This window comes from Hyperolius riggenbachi, chromosome 3 (assembly GCF_040937935.1).
Source record: "Hyperolius riggenbachi isolate aHypRig1 chromosome 3, aHypRig1.pri, whole genome shotgun sequence".
Classification (NCBI taxonomy): domain Eukaryota; kingdom Metazoa; phylum Chordata; class Amphibia; order Anura; family Hyperoliidae; genus Hyperolius; species Hyperolius riggenbachi.
Window position 1 is genome coordinate 435711348 of NC_090648.1, and position 11233 is coordinate 435722580.

Below are 11233 nucleotides of genomic sequence, written 5' to 3' on the forward strand. Positions count from 1 at the left end.
CTGCCACGGACTGCACTCTCGCCATGGTGCACACCAGTCCAGCACGGCTGACACTACACAAAGAGCTGTTTGCGGTGCGTTACACAGTGAGTTTGATATGTCAGTGTGAAGCAGTACTCTATTTACACTCCCTGATTAATGTATACACATGTAAGATGTTTTAAAGCACTTTAGGCCACCAATTTAGCATGCAATCTGATTTCTGCCCTTAAAACACTGCTTTGCGTCAAATCCAGATTTTTCCCCGGGACTTTTGGCGTCTATCCCACTCATCCATGCCCCCCTCCAGGTGTTAGACCCCTTGAAACATCTTTTCCATCACTTTTGTGGCCAGCATAAATGTTTCTAGTTTTCAAAGTTTGCATCCCCATTGAAGTCTATTGCGGTTCGCGAAGGTTTACGCGAACAGAACTTTTGCGGAAATTCGCGTTCAAGGATCGCGAACCGAAAATCGGAGGTTCGAGCCATCTCTATTGTCAGATATGCAGATGAATGTCTGTTAACCTATTTTGGTTCCTGGACGTAGAAAGTACGTCCAGGAACCATGCGCGCTCCCACGGCCGATCGCGCGCGTGCACGCTCGCTCCCGGCCCGCGGTTCGTTAGCCAGGCAATCAGTGAATTGGGCTATGGTGCCCGATCACTGATTCCTCTCCCCCGCTGAAAAAGTGACAGCTTCTCTCGGAAGCTGCGCCTTTTCTGGCTGTTACCTCCCCCATGCGTCGCTCTAAGCGTATGTTATTGACCAGTATGTGCTTGTCCATTTTTTTTTGCTTTCAACACATCCCATTTACAGGTGTAGCAGGTAGAAAGAGGGGGGATCTATTTATTTTTATATTATTACCTGCTCAGCAGCTTTAAATAGAGGTGCTGCTGACACAGGTTTGTTAAGTAAGGGCATTTTGCCCTTAGTTGTAATGGGCGCTGCTGTGTGGGTAGGCAGGGCTGATGGCTGAGGGAAGGTTGCTAAGCAACCAGACACGCAAGCAGGGGAGCTGTTAGGGAAGAATAACGGCTCTCTGAGGGGTTGAGTTGGGCAGTTGGAGCGAACAGGGGAATGGGAAGGATGCAGCAGGCACAGCTGAGGAGAAGCAGGCCAGACACTGCGACAGCTGACATTTTGGGAGAAAATTACTGCGCCATGATGATTCTTCAATCCTTCATAAGATAAGCCAGCCATCAGTCAATCAAAGCGGACAGGAAGGGAGGAAGCGGAGAGAGATTTTGGCAGATGCAAAAGAGCCAGGCAGATGTATAACCGGTAGCTGATGATACAGAGGATGTTTACAAATCTGACACGTATAAAATATGATTAATATGGTGATAAATCAGCGTGTGACAAGAAAGATGCTTGAACATTTTGACTACAGTGAATTGGCTATGGAGATGTCCCTAACTGTTGAAGTATAGTGCTGGTGAGGCTGAGAATTGAGACTGACAATCCCTAATTTCTATGGTTATCATTTTTATTGTTATTTTCATAAGTTTTCCTGAACTGTTGCGGAAATGGGAAGAAAGGTTTTTTTTATGAAAGTCCAAAAACTGCCTATCACCTATGTACTATGTATGGGACAGTGCAAAGTTATATTTATTAAATACTTACCTTTGGGAAGAGTCGTCCAGCTGGGTTCCTGTAAAAGAAAGGAGAAATGATTAATATGTCAATTTACCAGTAATATTGAAAGATTTTGAAGAAGTACCTGTTAATAGACTGTTTTTCTAGCAATAGACTGATCCTGCAAAAGAACAGAAGAGATTACATACAGGAGCGACAGAATTTGAGATTTACAAAGAAACTGTTTTTATTTTTATTTTTCTGTTTCTTTTTGCAAGCATATTGAGTAGTTTTGCTCATAAGAATGGGATGGAGTCCTTTTTTTATTTTTTATTTAATTCTAGTAACCTTATTAATTTACTAAGAATTTTAGTAATTCACTAACCAATTATTTTTTTTTATTATTTATCATTAACTTATTAACCAACCACTTTATTAACCTTTTAACCATCTAATTGATACATTTATTATTCTGGTTTTTCCTAGGAAACGGTCTGATCTATTGAATAAGTAAAATAGCCAGAATAATTGATCAGACTGAGAGCAAAAAGCAAGAGTACTCTATTTACTATTGAGTTATGAAAGATTTTGCTGATCAGCAAACTTAGAGTGTAAATTGCTCTATTTCTGCATTCTCAGTGAAGCATTAAACCGAAATTATTTTGGTACTCAGGGTTTTTGGGAACCCAAATAGGTCTATTTCTCATTAGGGAGGGTGGATACGCTCAGCAAATACTTACCGGGTGGAAAGGTTTTGTGTTATTGTTAACCAGTTGTTTTCCTTCTAGCTTCCGGAAGTGTCCTATAGGAAGAAGACCAGAAGATATTAAGAAGACCTCACCCCCTTCTGTATGCAGTCTTCCCTCGATATTAGATTGTGTTGTGTGTAATTCTCATTGGTTATATGGAGTAGAATCTGTATTTTTATTTTTTTTAATAAACTTTTTGAATTTTACAACCTGCATTGGTGTTTGTGGAACTCTCCTTCAGTTCGGCGGTTTGAAACCGTTTACACAGGCAACTCAGTCAGCACTAAATTAGTAAAATATATAAAATGAGAGGTTCATAAATATTTACCGTTGGGGGTGTGATCAGTCATTACTTACTTTCGGAAGGCTGCTCCCCGTCCCACCTCACCCCCTTCTGTATGCGGTCTTCCCTCGTCTTCAGCCAGACCAGCAGGTGTCCGCGGCTGTGTCGCGGCATACTAGAAGCCACAAGGCTTGTCGGAAGATGTAGTCCTTCACTGTAAGTGCATATCCCAGCATATCTCAGAAGTCACGCTTAGCTGAGCATGTGCGGATCAGCCACACACGTGCCCTGTTGTGCTCCCGTAGTAGCAGTACTACCACGCATACGCAGGATGCTCCCAGGCCCGCCAGTGCAATAAGGGCGCGTACGGCCAGACTGTGCATGTGCCGACTGAAGATGACTGGCAGCTTGAGAAGACGGTGAGGTGGGGGTTGGGCGTATCAGATTATGGGGAAGCTGGAGGACGCCCCAGGTATGTATAAAACTTTTATTTTTTATGGTCTCTGACACACTTTAAGGGCTCCGCCTCTGACACAGGAGACCTGGGTTTGAATATCGGCTCTTCCTGTTCAGTAAGCCAGCACCTATTCAGTAGGAGACCTTGGGCAAGACTCCCTAACACTGCTACTGCCTATAGAGCATGCCTTAGTGGCTGCAGCTCTGGTGCTTTAAGTTCGCCATTAGAAAAGCACGATATAAATGTTATTTGTCTTGTCTAGAATGTATGGGCACCTTAGGATACACTGCTCTAGCATCCCTAGTATAAAAGGTGATGATGGGCAGATTCAACCAATTCCATTTCCGCCGCGCACCGATCGAGCAAGTCGGCCCAACATCTTGCAGCATGTGCTATCAACTTATGCAACCAATTTTGTCTCGTAATTGGTCGCATTGTCGGTCGGGCATGCCCTTTGCGGCACAGATTTTCATCCGATTCGCTTATAATAATCAAATCGGATGGTTGATCAGCCGCCAAGTCGCCTGATGTTTGGTTTAAAATTATCACTAGGAAAACAGAATATGGTGAAATGGGAGATGTTGTATTTGAATTGAAAGGGATCATTCCTCTGTGGATTGAGCCGAGGGAGACCAAACAGAAGAATCTCATCTGGTCTGTGTCTGCTGACAATCAAATCAATAGACTTGTCTATCTATTCTCTACCTATTTTGCATATCTATAGTGCTACAATTCTCATTGTTGAGGTGACTCAGCCAAGGTCCTGGTAGGACTATATAGCAGCTGATTGTAGGTTTCTCTGCAGGTTGCCAAGTTCATCAATAGATATTCCTATCTCAGCCTGATTATCATACAAAAGCATTGGAGTCCTCATTGTTGTGGCAACTGAATCAAGATTGCTACAGAAATGCCTTCAGAGTTGTAAACAGCAAAGCGAGAGGTAATTACCATACAGGTAGATCTGACTGGAGATTTCATCATTTGGCTGGCCAGGCGCCCAATACACAGTTTCTTGGCCAAACACTTCCTGCCTGAATGACTGCTGAAGAGTAGGGATGGAGCGAACTGTTTGACTGCGAACAGTCCATGGGCAGCATGCCTCTGTACTACTTCCGGGTCAGCAAGGTCCCTCAGTAGTATGCAGGCGCTAGCCCGGCGGTGCACGTCCTCGACCGCGCGCCTGTGACGCACAGGCGTGTGGTCGAGGATGTGCATAACATCACCACTATATAAGCAAAATGTAGAATGCAAAATGCAGAATAATCGCATTGTAAAATTACAACGAAATAACACTTTACTAAATTGCGATTCGTAATGTAAAACAACCCTAGGTAGTAGGCGGGATCCACACTATAAGCTCTTTTGTGAGCACTCGCGTTTGATTAACGCTTGCTGAGCACTTGTTAAAATAATCGCCCCTGTTCATTTTCATTAAAATTGCGGTAAAAATCACGTAAAAGTCGCTGCGATTGCATACGCAAAAAAATGTACGTGAAAAACGTACGCGATCATGGCGATTTTTACTGCAATTTTAAGGAAAATGAATGTGAGCGATTTTTTTCAATAAGCACTCGGCAAACGCTAACCAAATGCAAGTGCTCACAAAAGCTCTAATATATTATAAGAAAAAGCGTTTTGTATAGCGATTTCCCAAGCGCTTTCATGAATAAATACATTGTATTTATTCATTTACGGGTGAATGAGTTCACTTCCTGACAAAAAAAATCCCTCCGTAAAAGCGCATAAAACAGCACTTTATACAACGCAGGGAAAGGCGATTTAAAAGAAAAAAAATTGCGAAAAATTGCTCAGCGCTTGCAAAAGCGATGGCAATTTATAGTGTGAACATAGCCTTATAGTTACACCCCTGTATGTAACTATGGCAACCTCTCTTGGCAATGACTGGTGTTTCAACATTCACTGCCAGATCTTCCCTGCGTTGGTGAACTTTAATTGGAAGATGACTTGGCCATCTATGACCAGTTGGCATAGTGATGATTGTATGAGCATGCAGGTTGGTCTCTGTGAAGAAGCCTATGTTATACAATTGAGTATATCTATCATTACCTGTGCGCATGTTACAGTGTAAAGCCTAATACACACCTTCAATTTTGATTGGCCAATGACTTACCAATTTTACCACCTCCATATAGTCTAGAGGGCGAACAGATTTTGAATACTATGAATAGGTTGTGTAGGTAAGCTCTCATACTACATGGAAGTGGTAAAATTGGTCAGTGATTGGTCAACTCAAATTGAAGGCATGTACCAGGCTTTTTAGGCTGGGGTTACACTTGTCCATGCAGAAAAGCATCAGTTTCCTGCCATGTGCATTTCTGTGTTTGCATTTTTTCGGGTGCGTTTCCATTTTCCATTTTTAGGGTGCATTTTTAGTGCTTTTCCATTTGCCATGAATATTCATATTGGGCAAGTAGAAAAAATAATTGAATGTTCCCCCTTTGGAAAAAAAAAATTCATCAAAAGTGCTTACAAATTGCATGCATTTTTGATTTCCCATTGGAATGCACTGAGTGCGAATTACCAGCGATGAGCTCCAGATGAAATCCAAATGAGTTTCATTCAGATTTCATCCAGATAATTAGTGCACCTGATGTGACGGGTGAGGGAGGGTTAAACTTACCCAGAAGCCGTCTCCTTTAATCCGTCCCACGTGACTACCGCACTTCCTTCTTCCATGTTGAAGGAGGAAGCATAGTAGTCACGTGACATGGCTTGAATCGTGTCAAGGGACGCGGCGTGGGACAAATTAAGGCCTCCTTTCCACGGACTGTTGATAGGCAGTGAAATGCCTCTTAAACTCTCACAACTGCCTGGAAACTGCTTGATGAGCACACAGCTCAACAGTCCGTGGAAAAGAGGCCTAAAGAAGCCTAAGGGCTTGTTTCCACTGTTGCGACGCGATTTCGGCCGCATTCCGACGCTTGTAAAAACGCATGCGGATGCGTTTCCACATGCGTTTTTACCCGCGATTTCGCCTGCGATTTCACATGGCAGGGTGCCATGCGAAATTAACCATGACACTGCCAGGGCTAAATAAAATTGAAAAAGGTGCGAAATCGCACGCGAAATCGCGGGTAAAAACGCATGTAACAAACGCATGCGTTTTTACTATTAAATACATTAGCGGCGATTCGCACGGATTCCCGACGCAGGCGAAATCGTTGGCTCTTTTGTGCGTTTTTTTCACGCTGAAAAAAACGCACCTCAACAACGCTACAGTGGAAACAGGCCCATCCACTTGTATTACATGTGCGGATCTGCATGCGTTGGACGCATGCAGATTCGCGATAGTGGAAACGAGCCCTGAGACACCATACAAAACATGTAGAGCACCATCCAAAAGAAAAACAATCAGTACTAACTCAATATAATACAGTACACTGAAATGTGCAGAATGGCCAATCAGATGCAATATCAAAGGAAAACAGCTATGACCTCGAAAAACCGCACCAGATCAGTACACAAATAATGTTGCAAAAAGTCAATCCTTTATTTATAAATCCTCAAACAATTAAAAAACACACAATTAGGGCACAAAAAGGGGGTCCATCTGAAAATGGCGCAGGGAGAAAAATGGCGCACCGTTCTGCTGATAAATAAAACGCTATTTACCGTTTTGCAGAGCGGTGCGCCATGAAAAACCATGCAGGGGGCTGGGGTCGGTAGTGCAGGCAGCGGGGGCTGCTAGTGTAGGCAGCGGGGGGGGGGGGGGGCTGGGGGAGAGAGGCAGCGGGACACGAGAGGGCACAGGCAGCGAATGTATGCAGAGGCATACGTTACCTTGTCCTGGGCCGGCGATCGCTCCTTCCCTCCGCTCCTTCCATTAGTTTGCTGTAGTCCTGCAGCTGGCCAATCAGCATGCGGAGACTGAAGCCACATGGTGATTGGCCGGCTGCAGGACTACAGTAAACGAATGGAAGAAGTGAAGGAGCGGAGGGAAGGAGCGATCGCCGTCCCGGGACAAGGTAACGTATGCTTCTGCAATCCTCCCCCGATGCCTATGCCCTCCGGCGTTCGCTGCCTCTCTCCTCCCCCGACCCCCGCTGCATTTTTGACCACTTATAACGCTATTTAGCATTATAAGTGTAAGGCACACTGCCTGCGCCATTTTGTAACACTTATAACGCTAAATAGCGTTATATAATGTAAGTCTATGGGGCGCCCTTTTTATCCCCCTGGCACTGTGCGCCATTTTTAACTGACACCACAAAAAGGGCAGCACGGTGGCGTAGTGGTTAGCACTCTCGCCTTGCAGCGCTGGGTCCCCGGTTCGTATCCCAGCCAGGGCAACATCTGCAAAGAGTTTCTATGTTCTCTCCGTGTCTGTGTGGGTTTCCTCCGGGCACTCCGGTATCCACCCACATTCCAAAAAACATACGGATAAGTTAATTGGCTTCCTCCTAAAATTGGCCCTAGACTACAGTACTTACACTACATAATATAGACATATGGCAATGGTAGGGATTAGATTGTGAGCTCCTTTGAGGGACAGTTAGTGAGTGACAAGATATATATATATATATATATATATATATATATATACACACACTGTACAGCGCTGCGTAATATGTTGGCGCTATATAAATACTAAATAATAATAATAAATAATAATAATTAAAACCAGGTGGGGAATAACATATGAACCCAAGTTGTCGGAGAACCGGGAGGACAATAAAGTGCAATAAGTGCAAATGACACACCCCTGTGGTTGTGGAAAAATTGTGGAGGGCTAGGTTGGAGTGGTTGTCAATGAACATGCATAGTACCAGGAAGGGTGGGGGGGGGGGGAGGGAGGGGAAAAAGGGGGAGGGGAAAGGGACAAAGTGCAATGTGCATAAAATGAACAATAAAATTGCAAACAATGAGGATGACAATTACATGACCTCATAAGAATAACCATAAAACTCACTGATAGAAAATCGATGTAGAAAAAATCTCACACAAGAGTGAGTGAAAAAATAGGGGAAGGAAGAATGGGAAACGCAGTGCTACAGGTTTAGCAAGTAAGATGCAGACTGCGTAAAAGTGATAAAAGAAAGAAACCACCAGTGTAATGAAGAGTCCTACCGGTAAAAAGGTAGCTCCACGGGTCCCCCACCGCTGCTATCGCGATTCGCCACCGTCCTGTGGCTTTCTCAAAGCTGCTGAACTAAACCCTGCAGCCGTGATATATCCTGTTCCGGAAAGTGGGGGGAGGGGAAGACAACGCCCGAACGTAGCGTGGCCACGCTACCGCCTCCATTGCTCCACGTTGCTCAGCAGCGTGAAAGCTCTGTCAGCTTCCGTATCTACGGTGGCCGCATGCGGCCAAAGCAATATGATGCGTACAAATGTACGCGTCGCTAGAGGGAATGTACGAATGGGCGCCATCTAATGGCATAAAGTATACTGCATGTGCATAAAAATAACTACGTGCAGACCTGCAAGGTTACATGAATAAATTGAGAACCCACCCCACCTACTGGCTGCAAGGGAGAGCTACATGTAAAAGAATATAGTTAAGAATGAAAACAGAGGAAAACATGAATAAAAGATAAAAGATGAAGAAGAGTATATGGAGAGATTGGGAGACTATATAATGCTGAGCCAGAAAACAAAGTACTGTAGACGTATAGACATATCAGAAAACACACTTAACTGATCAGATACATAAAAAACCACTTATTACTGAGCCCAGGTCAGGGCCATACGGAAAGTAGCACCCGATAGGCCGGATGTACACTGTATTGGCGATACATAAATACATATATATATGTGTACAGACTGTTCATACATTTGCAAAAACGAAAACAAAAAATGAATGAATGCCCAAGGGGACAACAAATAATCGCCGAAACCATCTTCCAGGGCCCAAGGTATAAAAGAAAGTCCTGTCCGTCATCCCCTTGCAGTAGAAAAATACAAGGGGTATGCCTATCCAAAGGAAAAGTATGTTCAGGCTAAGGCCACCGATTACTTATGTTGTATCTGGATTCCTCTTGCTGCAAATGAAACTAAGGGATGTGTGACTTTCCAAGTAAGTAATGAGTTCCATCTGCAACTAGAAATAACACATTAAGCATGATGAACCATGGAAAACTAACCACCAGCTCATACCAAAGATACAGACACAAGGTGATGGTGATATGAACCCCAATGACAAAGCACGTGAACATCACACAGAACCCCTTACCCGGGTTCAGATAGTGCCGACCACCAACTCAGCTTCCTATGAGCAATGGTCCACTACTCACCAGATTAGACCAGAACCACATAAAAACATGCTGTACCAGTACACTGTGACCGAGTCCAAGCAGTGAACAATGTTGTATAGAGCCCCAGGAAACCCCCCCCCCCCCCCGCACAGGTGATTTCATTTAGCCGGATTAAATCCGAACAACAACTATTCGGATTTCATCCGGATGGATCCGGAGTTGAGCATACCTGCCCTAGCTGAGGGCTGAGACATACCAGAAAAGCTCCCCAAACACTAGAGGTTTCAAAAGCTCTTCCCAATGTAATGCTATGGGTTGTTGTTTTTTACAAAACCTCATTGCTCCAGTGTGCACAGACACATAGGATAACATCAGCAGGAGATTTAAAAACTCAAAACGCTCAGAAAAACTCCTCTAGTGTGCTGTGCACAAGACCTGAGACACTAATTATCCCACCAGTACATAGGTGAGAATGCCCACAAAACATGCACCGTTGGGGAGTCACAAGGACAGATTTGAAAAACACTGCTCTAGTATAAGCTGCCAGACGACCCTCTCTCCCTACACCTCCAGTATAGGTAGCCAGATGAGATAACCCCCTTCCCTTAGTATAGGTAGCCTCATGACCCCTTCCCCACCCCCTTCCTTCAGTATAAGAATTCATATGACCCTCCCCCCTTCCTTATAGATAGTCTGATGACCCCCAACCCTCCAGTATAGGTAGCCAGGTGACCCTCCCCCAACCCCAGTATAACCTGCCGCCCACCCACCCTTAATCCTGTGGTGCCCTAGGCCATGGTCTAGCGGCCTTGGCTTAAATCCAGCCCCAACCCTTTCCCCATGAACTGCAGCTTTGCATGGTTTGATACAGTGCAAGCAGCATAGTGGTATAGTGGTTAACACTCTTGCCTTGCAGCGCTGGATCCCCGGATGAATCCTAGCCTGGTCAACATCTGCAGAGCTGCGATGAGGGCACAGGATGACTACCAGGAGCTGGAGGAAGCCCTAGGTAAGTAGTTTTTTTTTTATTACCTCAGACCTTCCCTTTAAGTTGACCACCATTCGGATACTGCTCCAAATAAAGCCCCTCAGGCTGGGTGAAAACTAGAGCTGTACGAAATTGCGAATGCTTTCACACCGTTTATGTTTTTACCAAGACCATCCACATTTTTCCTCAGCTGCTATGTAACGGGCAGATATGAAATTAACTTTTCTCCTATGTTTTCTCCTACCTAGAGATGATCAATGAGATGTAAATATTTCTGAGTTCATTTATGCAGGATTATGTAAATGTTGTATGCAAATTTATGCAGCTTGAAAATGGACCAATTAAGTCCCACCCAGGTTTAAATTGATTGGTTCATTTTCAGGCCTCTTTTCCACAGACTGTTGATAGGCAGTGAAATGCCTCTCAAACTCTCACAACTGCTCATTGCTGCCAGGTAACTGCTTGCTGAGTAGGAATACTCAACTCCAGAACCAGATGAAATCCGAATAGTTGTTATTCAGATTCCATCCAGTTAAATCAAAACACCTGTGTTAATCTTACCTATCAGGACATCTTCCTAGGTCCGTCCCTCGGCGCCTCCCACAATGCGGTCCAAGCGGCGGTCACGTGACTACAAATACTTCCTCCTGACTACAAACACTTCCTCCTTGAAGGAGCAAGTATTTGTAGTCACATGACGCGTGGATCGCATAGTGGGAGCTAAAAACAAACGACATCCCTATTGCTGAGCACACAGCACACGTGGAAAAGAGGCCTTAAAGTGAACCGAGCACCTTTTTTTATCACTCAGGACATTTCTATAGCACATGAAAAATGCATGCCGACAATCTGTTTCATTATTAAAATAAACTTTCATTTTACCTTGTATTTTACATTCAAAGTACTTTTATTAGCCTGTTTCAGCAGGCCTGCCCGACCTTCCCCATCCGCAGAGCTTTCAGGAACCTAATTGTTTTATTGAGCTAA

The 11233-nt window shown here is 44.3% G+C and overlaps 1 long non-coding RNA gene across 1 annotated transcript; it reads left to right on the plus strand.

Annotated features, from left to right (window-relative positions):
* The first annotated feature begins 1014 nt into the window (after positions 1-1014).
* On the plus strand, positions 1015-2516 carry LOC137561645 (uncharacterized). The gene is made up of 2 exons (XR_011030078.1): positions 1015-1414; positions 2343-2516. It is a non-coding gene; the product is annotated as an uncharacterized lncRNA (long non-coding RNA).
* Positions 2517-11233: the final 8717 nt, after the last annotated feature.